This window comes from Mustelus asterias, chromosome 4, assembly GCF_964213995.1.
Source record: "Mustelus asterias chromosome 4, sMusAst1.hap1.1, whole genome shotgun sequence".
In the NCBI taxonomy this organism is placed as follows: domain Eukaryota; kingdom Metazoa; phylum Chordata; class Chondrichthyes; order Carcharhiniformes; family Triakidae; genus Mustelus; species Mustelus asterias.
The window spans coordinates 113978183-114000486 of NC_135804.1; the positions used below are offsets into that span (position 1 = coordinate 113978183).

General features: G+C 43.2%; 1 protein-coding gene across 3 annotated transcripts in view; it reads left to right on the plus strand.

Moving 5' to 3' along the window:
• The window catches only part of LOC144492962 (kelch-like protein 4), a 158774-nt gene that overhangs the window by 32089 nt on the left and 104381 nt on the right, over positions 1 to 22304 (plus strand). Inside the window, exon 1 of one of the 3 annotated variants that reach the window (XM_078211673.1) lies at positions 1075 to 1149. The exons of the other annotated variants lie outside the window; for them this stretch is intronic. The gene's annotated coding sequence lies outside the window, so the exon portion shown is untranslated. Of the gene's footprint in view, positions 1 to 1074; positions 1150 to 22304 lie in introns of those variants that run through there. 3 annotated transcript variants of the gene reach the window in all.

Genomic DNA, 22304 nt, shown 5'->3' on the forward strand with positions numbered 1-22304 from the left:
GAACTTTATTTATGCCACCATTCAAACCTTTTTCAAAGAGCAACATGGTGTTTCTTCCAAATAACGATGCATACAATGCACTGGGTTAATTTATTTCCTCCAAGAAATGTCAAGGGCAAGATATTCAGCAAGGTATTAGAACATGCATGCTCCAGTTTAGTCACTGAACCATTATGCAAGCCTCAACCAGTGATAAAGTTACAGAAAATCAGTAACAAATTAATTCCTATTTTCTTCCTACAATGTCATCTTGTGTATAGCTACATGATATATCTGTCACATACTTCAAGTGCCCAGAAATGGGAACCATAGTCACACTGGGGTCAAGTCAAATCATTTTATATAGGTACATCGAAAACTTTTGGTTTTTGTACTCTATGCCTCTATTTATAAAACCCATCAAGAGCTCAGGTTTCAGTTTGATACGCTTTACAAAGACTGCTGTCAAACAAATACAGACAACTTGTTCATTCATATTGTGCAGCCAACTCCTCTTTTTCAAACCTGATTCTATGCAATATCTGGACAGTAACGTCCACAAGACTGGAATTTCAAGCACCACAAACTACAATCCCATATTCAAAGAACTGACACTTACATATGCTATTGGTGCGTGGCTCCTGGTTTCACTTCCAAGTTTAAAAATGGCGAAACCTTCCAATAAATTAGCACCAACAAACTCACTTGCCATAATGTGCTATTTCTATCCATACAAGCGGGCTTTGTTAACAGAAAATTGGATAATTTTAACTTAAAACTAACCACACTTACAAATGCCCAGCACGGAATCTACAATAGGTGAGCAAAATACTGCAGATGCTGGCAAACTGAAATATAAACAGAATGCTGGAAATACTCAACAGGCCAGGCAGCATCTGTGGTAAAGAGAAACAAGAGTCAATACTTCAGGTGCACAATCCACAGTAGTTCTGACAAAGGATGACTGACCTCTTCCTTTCTGTTCATATGCAGTTATACATGCTGAGCATTTCAAACACTTTTTGTTCCTTTTAGAGCAAAAATAACCCCTTCTGCCAGCCCTTGAAAATTTGTGAACCTCTCGTTCCCCATCACCAAGAAACCCAGCAGCAACTGCCTGAGATCAGGTTTGGAGGATCATTAAACATGAATTTCAAAAAAGAAGTTAAGGTATGAAGAAATCAATAATGTCAAAGCAATAAAATGAATATTTTTTTTAAATAAGTGATTAAGAAAATGGCTACTTTGAAGTGCCAAGTAGCTACTAACTAATGAAGCCCTTTTGTGCTTTTTCGCTTAATATGTAGAGTTGGAGAGAAACAGGCTAGGCTCCAAATCTTGGTCAGCAGGGAAGGGGGAGAGGACAGGGGCTGAGCTGAGGAGCTGGGTTTAACGAGTATTGACTTTGTGTTTGACACTGATGGTGCATTCTCTGAGCTGGCCTCGGATAATTGTTGGGGTCGGACGTTGGTTGCCTTTCAGCCTAGATTTTCCTACTCAACCTGTCCGGTGTGTGAATGGGTTTTTGGGGACAGAGGAGGAGGAAGAGAGGGGAAGTGCGCATATGTATGTGTCCCTGCAATGAGCAGTCTGTGTGTGTGTCTGTATGTGTTTGTGTGGTGTGTGTTTCAGTGTTGAGCCCAGTCTCAGGATCTCTTTATCACACGCTCCCTCACTCAGGCAGGCGCACACACACATACACACGCTCCCTCACTCAGGCAGGCGCACACACACATACACACGCTCCCTCACTCAGGCAGGTGCACACACACATACACACGCTCCCTCACTCAGGCAGGTGCACACACACACACACACTCCCTCACTCAGGCAGGTGCACACACACACACACACTCCCTCACTCAGGCAGGTGCACACACACACACACACACTCCCTCACTCAGGCAGGTGCACACACACACAGACACACTCCCTCACTCAGGCAGGTGCACACACACATACACACGCTCCCTCACTCAGGCAGGCGCACACACACACACACACACTCCCTCACTCAGGCAGGCGCACACACACACACACACGCACACACACTCCCTCACTCAGGCAGGTGCACACACACACGCTCCCTCACTCAGGCAGGCGCACACACACACACACACACACACACACTCCCTCACTCAGGCAGGTGCACACACACACGCTCCCTCACTCAGGCAGGCGCACACACATACACACGCTCCCTCACTCAGGCAGGCGCACACACACACACACGCTCCCTCACTCAGGCAGGCACACACACACATACACACTCCCTCACTCAGGCAGGCGCACACACATACACACGCTCCCTCACTCAGGCAGGCGCACACACACACACACACTCCCTCACTCAGGCAGGTGCACACACACATACACACGCTCCCTCACTCAGGCAGGCGCACACACACACACACACACACACACTCCCTCACTCAGGCAGGCGCACACACACACACATGCTCCCTCACTCAGGCAGGCGCACACACACACACACACACTCCCTCACTCAGGCAGGCGCGCACACACACATGCACACAAGCTCCCTCACTCAGGCAGGTGCATACACACACACACACACACACACACACTCCCTCACTCAGGCAGGTGCACACACACAAGCTCCCTCACTCAGGCAGGTGCATACACATACACACATGCTCCCTCACTCAGGCAAGCACACACACACACGCACACACACACACGCTCCCTCACTCAGGCAGGTGCATACACATACACACACACACAGACACACACACACATGCTCCCTCACTCAGGCAGGCGTGCAAACAAACACACACACACGCTCCCTGACTGCAGCAGGGAAGAAGCTGTTCTTGAGTTGATTGGTGCGTGACCTCAGACTTTTGTATCTTTTTCCTGACACAAGAAGGTAGAAGAGAGAATGCCTGCAGTGCGTGGGGTCCTTGATTATGCTGGCTGCTTTTCTGAGGCAGCGGGAAGTGTAGAAAGAGTCAGTGGATGGGAGGCTGGTTTGCAGGATCTGGATGCTTATGCGGGTACCCCATCTGGGTCAGTCACTTTCCGTGGGTTGACTTTTGAGAAGCTGTTCTGGCGTCTGCGATGGTGACCTCGGATAGGTTCAGCCGAGGCTTCTGAGGTAAAAGGCATGCTCTCACTGACCTCTTGCTCAAAGCAGGCATAGAATGTGTTGTGCTCAGCGGGAAGGAATGCTTTGGTGCCAGGGATTCTACATGTCTTCACCTTGAAGCCTGGTATGTCTTGCAGACCTTGCCATAGTCGGCAGGGGTTGGTGTGGCTAGCCTGGGACTCTAGCTTGATCTGGTACTGTCTTTTGGCATCTTAGATGGATCTCTGTAGATCATATCTGGATTTCTTGTATCAGTCAGAGTCGCCTGACTTGAACGCCTCATTCCTGGACTTCCGCAAGCAGTGGATATCCCTGTTCATCCATGGTTTCTGGTTGGGAAGCACATGGATTTCCTTCTTTGGCACACAGTCTTCTACAAACTTGCTAATTAAGTCAGTTGGTGTAGTGGCGTACTCGTTCAGGTTGGGCTGCTTTCCCTGTGTGTGGAAAGATCCACATCTTCTTTGGCTCTGGTGAGTAACAAGGCCCGGGATAGGAGGTGCATTACCACTGGTGTGCTTGTCAGGTGGATCTCCCTGGAGGTGGCCAATTAGGGTGCCGTGTCTCGGTGCTCTGTTAAATCATAAACTATTGTGGCTAGGTTTTAGAGTCAGAATGTTCACTGTGGCCTGTGTATCTGGCCATGTACCGCCAGCTGCCGCCGGTAAAGCAAATGCTATGAGTTGAGCCTAGGCCCTCCCGAAGACACACAGCACTCACTCACTACCCCAGGGCATGAGGTGGCCACTCGAGAGAGGGGCGATGCTGTTTAAATCTGGGTCAAAACCCCCTGAGGAAGCACAGGTGACTGTGATTAGCATCACCTGCATCTCCCCTTTTGAGCATGCATGCAAAACCGAACCCATGATGTGTGTGTTGGGGCAGTGGGGATGCTTGGGTTACCGTGTCTCTTGTTTTCCACTAATGCATGTCGGTGACAAGACAAAATAGCCATCAGTGAAGGAGATGTCCATTAAAGTCTGGCAGTAGCCAATAACATCGCGACATCTTCTTCACACAGTTATGCTCAGACTAAATATGCTATTTGAATTTCTTAAGTCCATATATTTTTAAAAAATTATTTATCAAACATGTATGAACATATTTTTCAGGTAAATTGTCCTTTGCCCATATCCCAACTCATACCAAGTTCTGTTTACTCACCGCCCCTCTACTTGCTGATGTAAATTGACTCCAATTCCCCAATTTTTAAATTCTCATTCTTGTTTTTGGATTCCTCCATGGCCTTGCCTCTCCCTATAACTCCTTCCAGGCCGATTAACCTCAGACCTATCCTCTGTTCCTTCTGGCTTATTAGGCATCTGAGTTTTCGTATCCCCATCGTTTGTGGCTGTGGCTATGCTTCCAATTGCCTGAGTGCTAAGCTCCAGACCTCCTCCTCCAAAACCTCCCCATCTCTCGTTCCTACCTGAAGACATTCCCAGGAACAAATCTCTTCAACCAAACTTTTGGCTACCCATCTTAATGTCTCTTTATGTGCTCAGTGTCAAATTCTATTTGACAGCACCCATGTGAAGCCCCTCGGGATGCTTTATTACATTAAAGGTGTAAGATAAATTGTTGCTGATAAGCCGTGATTATTAATTGAATGCAGTGATATAGGTTATGAAATATTTTGAAATCTGTTGCTTGAGATTGTTTCAAATGACAGAAAGTACTAAAATTAAAGGGCCTTTAGCTAAATAATCAAAAACATTAGGAAAGATTAGGAGAATAATAATTGAAAGCATATATCTTCTCTGTGACTGATGCTCTTGTCAGTGTAACAGCCCTCTGTCAATTAAAGCGATGAAAGTCATTAGACAAGGATTTTGAAGGAATAAAGTGTGATCTACAAGTGACAATGTTACAAAATTCTACTGTTGTATTTGAGTTTGGAATCCATCTTGACCAAATTACATCCTGAATTTATATTTTCTATATATTACATTCTCCATCCATTTTTGATTGGATGCAAATCCAAAATGTCCCAGCAATACAGCTAACGGTTACACTTCTCTAATACATTCTTATCTATCTCCCTACAGAACTGTACTTGGTTACTGTTCAGTCAATAGGGACAGTCTATTATACAAGTACAATAAGTTATCTTTGCCGAATTGAATAACACATTGATGATACGACATCATTAGTAACTGGATTGAATTTTCCAGTTATACCGTGCAAACTTCAGCATAGACATCAAATGCTTCATAGGAATTTTGGGAAATAATAGCCAGGATTCTCCGACCTGGTTTGCAGCTAGGATTCTCCAGTCCCACTGCTATGAATGGAGATTTGGCTGAGTGCCAAATTCTCCCTTGTAATAAGCAGCAGTGGTGGGGAGTATGATGCTCTGGGGACCTGGGTTCGAATCATGCTACAGCAGATGGTGGAATTTGAATTCAATAAAAAATATTTCTGGAATTAAGAATCTACTGGCGATCATAAAACCGTTGTTGACTGTCAGAAAAACTCATCTGGTTCATTAATTTCCTTGAGGGAAGGAAATCTGTCATCCTTACCTGGTCTGGTCTACATGTTCCTCCAGAACCACAGCAATATGGTTGACTCTCTGAGAAACAGTTGAAAATGCGAGGAAAAGCCTCAAATGAAACCCAACAACAGTGCAGAGCAGCTGATGAAGCACCTCAAGGCCAATATCAGATGACAAAATAAAACGTTTTTAAAAGTTTATTTATTCATCACAAGCAGGCTTATATTAACACTGCAATGACTTACTGTGAAAATCCCCTAGTCACCACACTCTGACGCCTGTTTGGGTACACTGAGGGAGAATTTAGCATGGCCAATGCATCTAACCAGCACGTCTTTCTGACTGTGGTAGGAAACTGGAGCACCGGAGGAAACCCATGCAGACACGGGGAGAAAGTGAAAACTCCGCACAGACAGTGACCCAAGCCGGGAGTTGAACCCAGGTCCTTGGCTGTGAAGCAGCAGTGCTAACCACTCTGCCGCCGTGCTGTCCCGGCTTCCAAGGGCAGAGCTTTACGCACTCCCAGGTGGGTTCTGAGATGGGGGTGGGGAAGTGTGTAATTGCATAGAAAGGATGCCCTCTGAGTTCCCATCCATCCAGACCCAGATGCAATTTCACGGTGAGCCAGGCAGGACCTCGGGCAGAAAACCCACCCATTTCCCAATTAAGACCCTTAAATTGCCATTTTATGGCTACTTAAGGGCCTTTTAGTGCCGAGCCTCAATTTGTAGGCTGGCAGGCACGAGTCAGAGCAGGGTGGGACACTGAGAAATGCATAAATCTCCATCTTGTGGAGGAAGGGAGGGAGATGCCATTCTCTGAAGGCCCCTGATTTGGGGCACCCATCCCTCTGGGACCTGGGGGCTCCTTCCCTGGCCCACCCCCAGATGCTGGGATTGCCCCTCCCAATTCCCAAGGACAGCTTCTAACCTCTCACCCCGGGGCCCTTGGAACTTACCTGAAGAACAGCCCCAGGTGTTAGTTCTAGGCAGAGTGCTGCAGTAACTCTTCTGGCCATTCCAGCACTGTGCCTGGATGGGTTGGAGAGCTGTCGCCCAATCTGATTGCCCAACAGCTCTCCCAGGTGGGACTTCCATCCAATGGCGAACCAAAGTCCCGCCTACTGCCAATTGGAGCTCAGTTGAGCATGAAATAACAGTGGACGTGTGAACGTTGGCAGGAATGGATTACAAAAAATTCTGCCCCTATTGTTGCTACGACAAGACACAAAAATCTTGTTTGTCCCTTGATGGACATGTAAATTTGTAAGTGCTGAGGCCAAAAATGTAGTTTCTTGACTGCCCTAAGTGAGCTCATGTGGTTTTTGTTCATAAGCAGATAGATGTTCTATCATTATTCTAATATCCTTAATTCTCAAGAGATGGTCATTTGTTAATCCTTAACAAATACCTGATTCCAGATCAGTGCAATAAAATTAGCTGACTCCATCTTCTATATGGATAATCTATAACCATAATGCAGGAGTTACAAACAGATCCATTAATTTCAATTTTTTGATAAGTCTGTAATTCCCTATGATGATTTAAATCTTTGGCCTTTTTACATAGCTAATATTTAATATTGGGTGGAAAATGATAGTTGTCAACATTTTAAATGCTTCTTTGCAATTATAAAGAAAGAACTTGCATTTAGCACTGTTCATAACTTCAGGGTGTCCTAAAACGCCAAATAGACAATGAAGGAGTGTCTAAGTATCATCATCGTCATATCGTAGGGAGACACAAGCAATCTGCACACAGCAAGATCCCACAAACAGCAATGAAACAAAACATCCAATCATCTGACTTGGTGCTTTTGGTGACTGGATAAATATTGACCTAGCCAAGTGAAAAACTCGCCCATCTTGCTTCAAATCCTTTGATAGGATCTCATACAGAAGACAATTCCTTCACAAAAATGTAGCACTCCTTCAGTACTACACTTCAATGTGAGTCTAACTTAAATGCTCAGGTCTCTGGAGTGGGGCTTGCAGGCAGTAGTGCTACCGTTGAATCAAGTCTAACGTCTATCTGCTTCAAACCTCTCTACAGCCTTGGACTAAACCTGGACAGTGAGCTGAATTCCAGAGGTGTGGTGAGAGCCACTGCCCTTGACATCAAGGTAGTATTTATCTGAATGAGACTTTAAGGTGCCAAAACAAAATTGAAATCAATAGGAAGCAGACAGTAAACTCTCCAATACCTAGAGTCATACGGAGCAGCAAGGAAGGTGGTTGTGGTTATTAGATATCAATCATCTCAGTGCCAGCATATCATGGCAGAAATTTTTCAGGATGCTGTGTTCGACCCAACTATTTTTAGCTTCTTCATCCATTGTAAGGTCGTGATGTTAACCGATGATTGGACAGCATTCAGTTCTATTTACAACTCTTTGGATAGTGAAGAAGTTTGTGCCTGTATGCAGTAAGACCTGGACATCAGTCAGCCTTGGGCTGACAAATGGCATGTAACATTCATGCCAGACAAGTGCCAGGCGATGACCATCTTCAATGAAGGAAAATCTAACCACCACTCTTTGACATTTAACAACATAAATATCACTGAATTCCCCACTATCACCATCCTGGTGGTTACTATTGACCAGAAACTGAACTGGGCCAGCCATATTAATGCTGTGGCTACAAAAGCAAATTTGATGCAGAGAACTAACTGACCTCCTGACTCCTCAAAGCAATCTACAGCAAAAGTCAGGAGAGTATTGGCATACTCTCTACTTGCCTGGGCAAGTGAAGTTCACATTCAAGAAGTTCAAAACCATCCAGCTTGTTTGATTGGTACCCCTTCCACCAACTTAAACAGTTACTTCATCCACCACTGATGCACAATGGCAGCAGTGTGTACCAGTTACAAGATGTTCTACAGCAACTCATCAAATCTCCTTCAACAGCACCTTCAAAATCTACAACTCTACCACCAAGAAGGACAAGGGCAGCAGATGCATGGGAACACCACCAACTGCAAGTTTCCTCCAAGTCACACACGATGCCAAATTGGAAATATATTGTCACTCTTTCACTGTCACTGGGTCAAAATCCTTGAACTCCCTCCCTAATAACAATGTTTTTACACAGAGGGTGGTGGGGGCCTGGAATGCGCTGCCAAGTAGGGTGGTGGAGGCAGGCACGCTGACATCGTTTAAGACTTACCTGGATAGTCACATGAGCAGCCTGGGAATGGAGGGATACAAACGATTGGTCTAGTTGGACCAAGGAGCGGCACAGGCTTGGAGGGCCGAAGGGCCTGTTTCCTGTGCTGTACTGTTCTTTGTTCTTTGTGGGCATACCTGCACTGCAAAGACCGTAGCAGATCAAGAAGGCAGCTCATCACCATCTTCTCAAAGGTAATTCAGGGAGCATAATATTGTTGGCTTTGCCAGCAATGCTCACATCCCAAACAAAAATGATTCCATTCATGTCATGTATTTTAAAACTAAACTCAAAAAAGTTGTTTTTACATCTAAGGATGCAAATTTGTGAAATTTTTGGATAAGGAAAAATTGACTATGATCCAAAGTAGAAACAGATGCTGCTGGAAATGCAAGGTGTGTCTATCACTATCCAGAGAAACACAAGAACCTGGCTGGAAGGCTTCTGAGAGAATTCTGTTGGTTAACCTCCACTTATTTTCAGCATTTTCTAATGCGATTGCGCTTACAAGCAATTTAAAAATAAGTCTACAATAATGATCTAATTGTTATTCTGATTACTCAATAAACATTGGATCTTGATGATATGGATAGCAACCTTGTGACTAGCCAATGGTGCTTTGTCAATCTTCCTGTGATCATAAACCTTAATTTAAAGATCAGGCCAGAATGCTGATATCATTTTACCATGCCAATGATATAGTAATTTACTTCTATATCCTGTTATGCATCGTTTCAACTGTGATATTTCCTTATGAGGCTGAATGGCTTTAGTTTATAAAGCTGCTTCTCATTGTCTTTCATTCTGAGTGTGAAAAAAAGAAAGATGGTGCTGGAACAAGGCGACTTCTTGAAAGTTGCCCCCAGCACACCATCAAAGTCCAACTTTTACTCTCGTTCTATGCTCTTAAAACTTAACTCTAACTCCTTTAAACTATCTAATAATATTAATGGCCCTACCATATATTAAGCTGATCTTTCTCTACACCCTATCTGTAACTGCAACACTATATTCTGTGCCCTCAGCTTTCCTTCTCCCCTATGTACTCTATGAACGATATATTTTGTCTGTAAAGCACATAAGGAACAATACTTTTCACTTATACTAATATATGTGATAATAATAAATCAAACTTTTAAAAAATCACTATCATTGTTCTCTCCACTATTGACTACAGAATCTGTCTAGTTTCCTTGACATGCGATGACCAGCATTGAAATAGTGTTCTCTAGATGAAGCCAGACCAGATCACTGGACAGTTTGCACTTTTCTGGGGATTTGTACTAACAGTTAATGCTTCTTGCACCTTCCAAGTCTTTAAACAACATTTCCTTCCACTTAAAAAAGCATATATTTTTTGAATTCCATTAATTACATTTGGAAATTTATTTTGAAACTAGAAAAGGGTTGAACTTTTGCATAATTAGACATTGTTAGGAAAAAAGGCGGATTCCTATCCCTAGAGATTCTTATGTTCTGTCTTTCAAAGTTCATGGGACAGTTGCACAAAGCTCAACACACTTTTCCACAAGCATTTAAGGATTTATACTGCTTTCCTCAAGGCAATTATGTGTTCAAAAATATTATTTTTCTTTTTCATCTGTACTGCAATGCTGCTTGTGGATTACAAAAGATGAAGCAATATGCATTGAATAAAAATATAGGAACATTTAGGAATTTTTATTTTTCAAGCTTTCTTATTCATGTCGAGAAATGCTCAATTGAATGTTGTCAAGTCTAATGAATGTGATAGAACTGATGAGGATAGGGAGGAAATGCAAGGCCATCCACAAAATATGTGGCTTTCATTTGATGACAAGTTTGTGATGTTACATTAATTACGTGAGATTACCTATTTATTTTCGAAGAATGAGGAAAGACAATTGTACGGAGCATGTAACAATTTTAAAAGGGGTGCAGGAAAAGGGGAACCTGGAGATGTATGTACACTAATATTTGAAGGCAGGATATGAAAGCTGTTTAAACAATGTGTGGAATCATTAACCTTATAATAGAAGCATCAAAAACAAGGAAGTTGTGCTAAACCATTACGAGTCAGTTGACAGGCATAAACTGAAGTATTGGGTTCAATTCTGTAAACCACGCTTCAGATAGAATTTTAAGGACTTGGAGAGGTTGCAAAGGAGATTTGTTAGAGTTGTATCAGGAATTTCAGGACTTCAGTTATGTGGAGAGATTAAAGAAGACGGGATTATTCTCATTGAAGAAGAGAAGATTAATCGGAGAATTCGGAGAGGCGTTCAAAATTATGACAGGATTAAGTAGCGTAGTCTGGATCTCACTGGCTGAAGAGTCAGTATTCAGAAGCAACAAATTTAAGATAAATAATTTGTTGGATAGCAAAAGACTTAAGACTTCATATACGAGAGAAAGGATTTTAAAAAAATGCAACAGGTTGTATGATTTGGAATGCACTATTTGAAAGGGTGGTGGGAGCATATTCAATACGAACCTTCAAAAGGGAATTTATTAAATACTTCAAAAGGAAAAAGGTATAGACTATGGGGAAGAATGGGGATGGTAGTGAGAATAATTGGATGCCTCTTTCAAAGGGCCAGCATGATGGGAATACAGAAACACCAAATAAACAAATGTTAATATATTTTTGAAAGCACATTTTAATGTATTGCACTAATAAATACACTGTGAATCCTGAAGTCTATGAAGGGACAAAACAACCTAAATTCTAATAATAGTTGAGCTGAAATATGTGAGCACATCAGCAAAATTGGAATTTCTTGAATGCATTCAAGCTATTTTTTTGGACCAATATGTCCTCGTACCGATAAGATGGCAGACCACAAGAGTTTTAGTAATGAATAACAAGCTAAACGTAGTTAAAAATCTCACAGGAAGGGAAAATGTATCTGATCACAATAATCAAATTCAATGCCAGGTTTGAAAAGAAGAAACTTAACTCAGTTACTAAGTTTTTAAATTTTGGGAAGGCGGAGACAGAAACTATAAACTGCCAAATGGTCAAAGCACTTATGCAAAATTACAGTTGAATATGGATGTAAGATCAAGCATCAGGTCAAGCCCAAGATGGGGTATAGGGCCTTATCTTGTCAGCTTGGGCCTTGTTTCTCTTTTGGAGACCATGAATTGGATTCCCCCGCTTTGTAACTTTAAGAATGGAGTAAAAAATTGTTTTTTAAAAAATCATAATTTAAGGGAAAACAACTCTATGGGCCCGATTTTACCATTGCGTCGCGCCCGGAAACAGTCGCGAAAACGTGGTAAAGTCAGGTGGGAGGCCATTAACATGATCCGCGCCCGCATCCGTGCAGATTGCCACTTTACCGAAACCCGGAAATGGCTGCGATTCAATTCATGCCCAAAACGGGCGCAACGGCGATTTAAATGCATTTGCCTGCATTTAAATTGAATTAATGAACTGCCTGCCTCAGCATTTCCCCCTTTACTACCGCGTTTGCCAATCCGGAACCGCGCCGTAATGGACCTGCTAAATAAAAACCTGAATCGGGCACTCCAGTTGCTGAAGAGTGCGTTCCGAGCCTCCAACGGCTCTCTGACTCAGATCAGTGGAGGGGGGGAGGAGGGAGGTGGGTCAGATCATTCTCTGGTTGGGGGGGAGGGGAGGGGAGTGAGGCCACATCGTTGTCTGGTGGGGGGGGAGGAGAAGGCGGGTCAGATGTATCTCTTGTGGGGGGCGAGGGGAGGGGGAGGGCTGATTGTTGTCTGGTGGGGAGGGAGGAGGAGGCGGGTCAGACGTTCCTCTGGGTAGGGGGGGGGGGCGGTGAGTGAGGCCAGACCATTCTCTTGGGGGGGGGATGAGTGAGGCCAGAGCATTGTCTGGAGGGGGGTGGGGGGGGGGGGTGGTGTGTAAGGCCAGACCATTCTCTGGGGGGGGGATGAGTGAGGCCAGATCGTTGTCGGGGGCGGGGGGGGGAGGAGGGAGACGGGTAAGATGTATCTGAGGCAGGGGGAGGGCAGATGGATCCCTGGTGGGGGGGGGGGGGGGGGAGAAGACGGATCTCTGGTGGGGGCGCGGGGGGGGCTGGGGGTCCGCTGCCACTCTGCGGGCGATCGGCTGGGGGGGGGAGCGGGCAGGAATGGAGATCGGTATGGGTAGTGGGGCGTGGATAAGGGGGACAGTGATGTGTGTAGGTAGTGGGGGGGTGGATAAGGGGGACAGTGATGTTAATGGGGGGGTGTGGATAAGGGGGACAGTGATGTCTATGGAGGCTATCTCTCCCGCTTTTCGCTCCCGGGCCGCTTTCTCCGCTTTCTGCATCCCGGGAGCGATTTGACACGGGAGCGCTTTAAAAAAAATTTTTCCAACGCGTATGCGCAGTTCGGAGCTCCCACCGTTTTGGCCGCGCTAAGCCCCGCCCACAGCGCGAATGGGACTGGAGATGTTTTTTTTAGGCTGAGTGCGTATGGGGGCGCCTGAAAGCAGATTTCTAAGTTGGATCTGCATCACGCCCAGATTCAGCACTTAGAATGAAAATGGTAAAATCGGGCCCTATCTGTCAAATAAAACAGCCATGGTCAATAAAAGAGATGAGAGATAACATAAAACTAAGGAAAGAATAAATAAAACTGCAGAATATTGTACATCCTGAAGTTAGGAGATCTGTACAAAGGAAGACAAAGTTATAGTTAGAGCTGCAAAAGAAAATACAATAAGAAACTTGTGAGTGATATCAAGATTAATACAAAAAGCATTACAATACAATTGAATTGGAATATAAAGGATAAAGGTTAATGTGGGCTCTTTAGAAACAAATGTGGGTAATATTTCAAATTAAAATAAGGAAATAGCAGACCTTTGAACAATACTTTGTGTCAACTACTCGGCCTCAGTTTTCACTGCGGAGGACACCAATATCATCCCAATAGTAACAGAAAATGTACGGGTAATAGAAAGGGATAAGTACAGAATTATCATTATCAGGAAGGAAAAAGTACTGAGCAAACTATTGGGATTGAAGGCAGACAAATCCACAGGGCCTCATAGTCTACATCCTTGGATCTTACAGGAAATAGCATTGGAGAGAGTGGATCCATTGGCTACAATATTTCAAAAATCCCCAGATGAGGGAATGGTTCCGGTGGATTGGAAAAATACTAATATAGTACCCTTATTCAAAAAAGGAGGGAGGCAAAATGTAAAAAACTATAGGTAAATAAGTTTAACATCTCAGTTGTTGGAAATTATTAGAATCCGTTATTATATTAACAGAACATTTAGAAAGTCAAAATGCAATCCATCAGAGCCAGCATGCATTTATGAAAGGTAAATCATGTTTGACTAATTTGCTTGAGTTCTTCGAAGATGTAACGAGCAAGGTGGATGATGGCGGTCCTGTAGATGTGGTATATCTGGACTTCCAGAAGGCATTTAATAAGCTGCCACACAAGGTTAGTTCACATGGGATTGGGGATAATTTATTAGCTTGGATAGAGGATTGGCTAACCAAAAGAAAGCAGAGAGTTGGGATAAACATGTATTTTTCTGGTTGGCAAGGTGCAACTAGTGGTGTGCCACAGGGTTCAGTTCTCAGGCTCCAACTATTTACAATCTATATTAATGACTTGGATGCAGGGTCCACATATGTATGTAAGACCCTTGGATGCAGGAACTACAGCCAGATTTGTAGATGACACTAAAATAGGTAGGATAGTAAGTTATGATAAAGACAAAATAAATTTACAAATGGATATGTATAAATTAAGTGCATGGCGCATAATTTGGCCGATGGAGTTTAACGTGGTGTGGTTTCCATTTTGATAGGAAAAATACAAAGGCAAATGGGGGGAAACTCTGGAGTATTTCAGTGCAGAGGGATCTGGGTGTCCTTTTGCATGAATCACAGGAATCTAGCGTGTAGGTACACAGCAGATAATAAGGAAGACAAATGGAATCAGCCTCTCAAGACTGCTTTAACACTTGACAATATTGCCTACATTATACCATTGACAACAACTCAAATGTACTTAATTGACAGTAAAGTAATTTGGGACATTGTGAAAGGTGCTGGTTCAATGTAGATTTTCTCTTTCTTTCATTATACTTGCAATACTTGCATGTAGTAGGCAGAGTGACTGTGTCATTGATGAATTGGAGGCCCATTGCTGAATCTCTGAGGATAATTAATCACAGAGCAATCAACTGATGTTAGGAAAGTAGCTACAAAGAAATCACCACATTTACTAAATACAGTGCGGCCCTGTTATAATGCAATGGTTGGGGTCCATAAAATGTTATCGCGAAAAAAGTGGGGTCGTGCAAAATCGGGGTCGCACTAAATTTGCCAATCATGAGCGGAAAAAAAAGGGTCCAATGATTCATCGAGTTATATCCGAATTCGCGCGAAATCGGGTCACATTAAATCGGGGTTCCATTGTAATTCAACGATGTAGTTAATACAACCTTACCATTCTGACTTCTCTGGCGTCAACCCAATATCATACAATTGTGTTGGACACTGAATATACAGCCTACCTGCGGATTGCATATGATGGTGTATTACTCTTGTACCAAAAAATGTGTAAATAGTATTTTTTTAATTCAAATTGTTGTTTAAGGTGTGAAAGAAACAGACAAATTAAATGAATAAATCTAAGAAAATTCAATAATGAAAAAGAGTGCGACAGCAAACTCCCGAGAGAAATAATTTCTAGAAAGACTTAAGTCATCGGATTGGGTTTCTATAAAGGCCTTTTTATGGTAACAGTTCTTTATGCTGTTTCTCTGGGATTTCAATGGAGTTACAATAGACGATTGATAATCCTTACCCCTAGAGAAATGAGATCATCCCACAGTGTAAATAACCTTTGCTAAATTTTGAACAGGATGGTGTTGGGTGGGGTGAACTTAGGATGGAATAAAGATTTGTAAAACCTTTCTTTAAACCATCTTTTTGGTGATAAATAGAGATTTCATTCCCAGACTTTGGAAGAGTCATAAAATGCGTGATAGTGAGTTAATATTCTGTGTTACATCAATCCTGGCTTTCAGTTTCTCACATTTATTTTGCTGAGGGCCAATATTCTCAAACATCTGATATATCGATGCAACATGTCTCCCGAATTGTGACTACTTTATGGCATAATAAAAGTTTAGTCTGTTATTTATATGCTGGCTTGAATTCAAAACTTAATTTTGTGAAGTGTACAGTATTTACTTTGTGGTGCTAAACCTCAGAAGTGTCACCTCCTTATCCTCAACCCACCCCTTCAACCTCCCTCCCAACTCCCAAAGCCCACTCCCCAGTCATCCCCTCCTAATAACCCCTAACACCCCACTGTCTTCCACCAATCACCTCTCCCACCATCCCTCCACCTCCCTCAACCCTCCCCTAACATTCCCCAACACCCCTCTAACCCTCAATTTATTCAAAGATTACTATTCTAAAATTACCAATTTCAACCAATCTTCTCACTTGCTGTACTGCTTCTGACCTTAGCGTAACTTCGTGATTTTCTGGCAGGATTTTCAAAAAATATAAATTGGAATCACTAATCTCTCTGAAGTTCAGAAACAGTGATGCAGCAGTTAGTGAAACTGACCTGAAAGACTGGCTGTAAAAACAAAATCAGTATTGTCAGACTGACAGTTCTGATTTATTTTTAATCTGGTCTTTTGGGTTTGAAGCTCTGGAAGTGCAGGCTGGACAATGGGAACTCCAGTTAAAGCACCAAGCCAGGGCACCATTTAGCCTCCGTACCCCAATGTTTCGCACCATCTGTACCCTCACCCCCACCCCCCAAAACCCCCTCACTTTCCCAAGCCCTGAGTCATTAAGGCGGCACAGTGCCATTGTGGTTAGCACTGCTGTCTCACAGCGCCAGGGACCCGGGCCACTGTCTGTGTGGAGTTTGCACTTTCTCCCCGTGTCTGCATGGGTTTCCTCCGGGTGCTCTGGTTTCCTCCCATACTCCAAAGGGTTAGGTTGTTTGGCCATGCTAAATTGACCCTAGTGTCAGGGGATTAGCAAGGTAAATTTCTATGCAGATTTCAAGGCAGATTTCAATGAAATGTGTGGGGTTATGAGAATAGGGCCTGGGTGGGATTGTGGTCGGTACAGACTCGATGGGCTGAATGGCCTCCTTCTGTACTGTAGGGATTCTATGATTCTGTGGACAGAATTTTACCGGCATGTCCGCCCAAGATTCGTACGATCCTGCCCGTGGCCAACGGAGAATGCCATTCTCCGAGCCTTGCCCGCCCCCGGAATTGGGGCGGACGTGCTGGTAAAATTTGGCCTATGAGTCTCGGTAAAGGGGATATAACTTTAAAATTGGAGTTAAGCTGTTCAGGAAAGAAGTTACAACAACACTTCTCACACGAAGGCTGGTGGGAGTTTTGAACTCCCCACAAAAACATTGGATATTAGCTCAATTCTTAATTTTAAACCTGAGATCAATAGGTTTTTTTGATTTTTGTTTCTAGACAAGATTATAAAATGACATTGAGCTAAGGCAGATTGGTGCAGGTAAGGTGCACACTGTGATCTCATTGAATGGAGTAACAGGCTTGATGGAGCTGAATGGTTTGCATCTGTAACAACTCCCCTACAAATTATTAAAATTACACAATGATTTTCAACAGCATCAAAGGAAATCTCAGAACTTAAGGCTTGAGGCACAGAGCGGTCAAAAGTCATCATCATGAAAGAGAATCCTCATAAACAATTCAAGTGAAAAGTCTCAAGGTAGCAAGCAGATTTAAAGTACCTTTCCTTTGTTGCATCTTCCCTGTAACTGCTTGGATGAGGTGCCAGTACTCCTATTATGCCTTCTGGTTCCCAGAAGTTAAAAATAATCACATTTCCTTTGAACATATATCTCAGATCTCACCATGTGCTGCAGATTGATAGACTGCAGTTCAACACCTGATTGTAGTGCATTGATGTGGCATTCTGAGTATGTAGGCGCAGAACAATATATATTATAAGATGATGGTGACATGCTAATGTCCCTGGACTAGTAATTCAGAGGTCCAGGCTAATGTTCGGTGGACATCCTAACATGGCAGCTGGTGAAATTTGAATTCAGTTTAAAGTTTATTTATTAGTGTCACAAGTAGGTTTACATTAACATTGCAATGAAGTTACTGTGAAAATCCCCGAGTTGCCACACTTCAGCGCCTGTACAGGTACACTGAAGGAGAATTTAGCATGGCCAACGCACCAAACCAGCATGTCTTTTGGACTGTGGGAGGAAACCGGAGCACCTGGAGGAAAAACAAGCAGACACAGGGAGAACATGCAGATTCCGCAGACGATGACCAAAGCCGGGAATTTAACCCGGGGACCTGGGGCTGTGAGGCAGCAGTACTAACTTCTAGACCACCGCGCCACACTATTCAAACAATAATTTGGAATTGAAAAGCTAGTCTCAGTAATGGTGACCATGAAACCATTGTCAATTGTCAGAAAAACCCACTTGGTTCACTAATGTCCTTTATGGAAGGTAATCTGCTGTCCTTACCTGGTCTGGCCTACATGTGAATCCAGACGACAGCAATGTGACTCTAAACTGCCCTTTGAAATGGTGTGACAAGCCCCTCCAGTTCAAAGGCAATTAGGGATGGGCACCAAATGCTAGCCTTGCCAGTGATGCCCACAACCCATGAAAAAAAATGAGTTAATCTAGTTTCTAACTCTTAACGAATAATGTAACAAGAAAACATCCTTATCATAGAATCATAGAATCCTATAGTGCAGAAGGAGGCCATTCGGCCCATCGAGTCTGCACCGACCACAATCCCACCCAGGCCCTATCCCAAAACCCGATGCATTTAACTCTAGCTAGTCCCCCTGACACGAAAGGGCAATTTAGCATGGCCAATTAACCTAACCCGCACATTTGTGGACTGTGGAAGGAAACTGGAGCACCCGGACGAAACCACGCAGAAACGGGGAGAATGTGCAAACTCCACACAGTCACCCAAGCCGGGAATTGAACCCGAGTCCCTGGCGCTGTGAGGCAGCAGTGCTACCCACTGCGCCGCCCCTCAATATAACTATTCCAATCAATAACTTTTTTTCTATTATGTCTAAACTAAAATTGATTAACAATCAACTTTTACAATTAAGTGGAGCATCTTAGCAGCCTTTTATGGCTTATTTTCTTTTCTCAAAAGCATTATTCAAAGTATTGCTTAGATGGTAGGATGTTGTGCCCCCATTTCATGGATTTGTCATTCATCACTCTCAATGCTGAGTTGGCCCATTGTATTGGTGTTATTGGGCCTGGTGGTGTAGGAGTTGTGTGTGCTGCTGCCTGATATTGTGTCGCTTCTTTATATTGTTGACTGCATGTTGGCGATGCTGTTGATATTGTCTCACTAGTTAATGACGTTGAGACTGTTCCTGCATTTCCAGCTCAGGTTGAACATGGATTCTATTCCTTCTCATTTGCTTCTTTGTTTTTTTATCTCAATTAATGACTCCAACCTTGGAGTCTCAGTTTCACAAGCTGAGTTCCAGATTTTCACGATTGGATTCTATGTTTGTACATTTTGTCCTTTTATCAACTCGGGCAGCAATTTGACCTCCCTATATTTGTATGAATTTACCCAATCTGTAGGTCCTGAGATTCTGGTGATTGCTTTCTTTTTCTTGAGCTCTCTTTCAAATTTTGCTCTTAGTTCTAGTGGCATGTGGGACTGACTCATTGATTTCTATGTTAGATCAATAGTGATGTGATATGCAAAACCTTCAAAGCATCCAGCCATTTCATGAAAACGCAGGATACATTTGGACGAGATCTTCCTTGCTCCTGATTGGAGGGCACATTACAGTGTGTGCACTTCCTTCAAGTCTCTGTGACACCTCCTTCATTCCATGTTTTCTGAGATGAACTGCAGCACTTCACAACTGCTCAACCCCAGGACAGGAGAACCATTTGTTTCTATAACACAGAAAGTACAGGTGAAGTCTTCTCCTTTTCATGTCCCTCTGATTTGAGTTATTGCTAATTGTTGAATCTCAATATGCCAATTGCATGATGTTAATCAGTTTCAGAGCATTTCTCCTTGGGGAACCATTTTCTTTCGAACTTTCTGGAAATTCTTCTGATAGAGTCTGAGTGGTTGATGTCACTCTGTGCTCTGGTATCAAGATTCAGTTACATATTTATAGTTGTGGGCTTATTTCTCACTTTTTTCCTGAAGTAAATGGTTGTGTGAATGTCTTTTCTCTATAAACTGTCACTGGCAGACACTTCAGGTAACTGTATGGTTCCTATGTTTAGTGTGTCCTCAAACTTACCATCATCATCTGGGATATGGTTATTTTGTTTCCTTTTTGCCCTATTGCTTTGCCTCTGTTAACCCCTTTGCCATCTTCTTTCCTTGTTCCGCACATCTTTTCTCAGTGACTGAGTTGTCCCCAAGCTCTGCAGTTTGATGCATATGTGGGACGTATCCTTCTGTCTGTAAACTCGTGATTGTCCATGCTCTTGCACATATTTCTCTCTGTTTAGTGGGCATTCTTTCATTTTGATTTGATTTATTATTGTCACATGTATTAGCATACAGTGAAAAGTATTGTTTCTTGCGCGCTATACAGAAACAGCATGCCGTACATAGAGAGGAAAATGAGAGAGCGCAGAATATAGTGTTACAGTCATAGCTAGGGTGTAGAGAAAGATCAACTTAAAGCAAGGAAAGTCCATTCAAAAGTCTGATAGCAGCAGGGAAGAAGCTGTTCTTGAGTCGGTTGGTACGTGACCTCAGACTTTTGTATTGTTTTCCCGAAGGAAGAAGGTGGAAGGAAGAATGTCCGGGGTGCGTGGAGTCCTTAATTATGTTGGCTGCTTTGCCAAGGCAGCGGGAAGTGTAGACAGAGTCAGTGGATGGGAGACTGATTTGCTGTTTCACTACATCAACTCTGCTGCCTTTCTTTTGACGTAACTGAAGTATAGCTGTTAGTCTGCATCTTCATCTGTCTACTGATGGCTTCATGTACTTTGGCAGTATCTACAATCTATGGTACCATGAGCTTGTTCTTTTCAATCAGATAATTTTGTACTTTAGGGTATGCAGAACCCCAGAAGAGCTGATCTACCAGTCTTTCATCTGTTTTGTTCAAGTTACCTTTGCTGGCTACAGTTTTCAACCTCCTTATGAAATTGTCATCAGGCTCACCTGGTTCCTTCCTTAGACTCATAAATGTGGATCCAATGATTTGACTTTAGTTAAAGAAGTATGCTAAATTTTTTTTTAAATTCTGTTGTTTTACTGCCATTCTCAATAATCTCCCAGCCCAGTTGAACAAACATAACTTATTTTCTGCTGTTGTCAAAAGGATGAACCTAACTCTTTCCACTACACTGGTGCCATTTAGAAAACTGCTGAATGTTAACCTTCTCAAATGCCTCCATGATATAATCGATTTCCAAATTCATTATGCGCTGTAACTGTGTATTCATTGCTGCAGCAGGGGCCAGTTTTTTTTTGCAGGATTCACTCAGTTTTTCTCTTCCTTTTTGGCACTTGTTCAAGTTGATTTTTCTCAATCCAATGAAGCATTGAGTCTGCTTAAAATGTTTGGGTTTTACTCAGAGTCCTGTTGCCTCTGTGTTGCCTTGTGATTACAGTAAGAATTTGAACAACACCAGGTTAAAGTCCAGCAGGTTTATTTGGTAGCAAATACCATTAGCTTTCGGAGTGCTGCTCCTTCGTCAGATGGAGTGGATCGTCAGGGTGGCACGGTAGCACAGGGCGGCACGGTAGCACAGTGGTTAACACTGCTGCTTCACAGCTCCAGGGTCCCAGGTTCGATTCCCGGCTCGGGTCACTGTCTGTGTGGAGTTTGCACATTCTCCTCGTGTCTGCGTGGGTTTCCTCCAGGTGCTCCGATTTCCTCCCACAGTCCAAAGATGTGCGGGTTAGGTTGATTGGCCAGGTTAAAAATTGCCCCTTAGAGTCCTGATGCATAGATTAGAGGGATTAGTGGGTAAATATGTGGGGGTAGGGCCTGGGTGGGATTGTGGTCGGTGCAGACTCGATGGGCCGAATGGCCTCCTTCTGCACTGTAGGGTTTCTATAATAATTTCTATAATAATATCCACTCCATCTGACGAAGGAGCAGCGCTCCGAAAGCTAATGGCATTTGCTACCAAATAAACCAGTTGGACTTTAACCTGGTGTTGTTAAAACTCTTACTGCGTTTACCCCAGTCCAACGCCGGCATCTCCACATCTTGCCTTGTGATTCCCAGAATTTAAAAAAAAGTCACACATTTAGATACAAAAAGCTGGAGATTTCTTTGAGTGTGCATCACAGATCTCACCATATGCCAACACATTGATACATCGTTGCACAGCACCAGCTTAGTGTAGTAGTATGTGGTGCGGCATTCTGGATATACATGCGCATAATAATATTGTTCCTCACTCTTTGCCAATAACATAAACAATAAAACAACTCCCTTTGAGAATCTATGTTCTAATCATGCTGCATTCCACTCCCCAATCTTGTCCCCAGTAATTCTCAACCATGAAAACAGAAAATGCTGGAAAAACTCCGCAGGCCTGGCAGCATATGTGGAGGG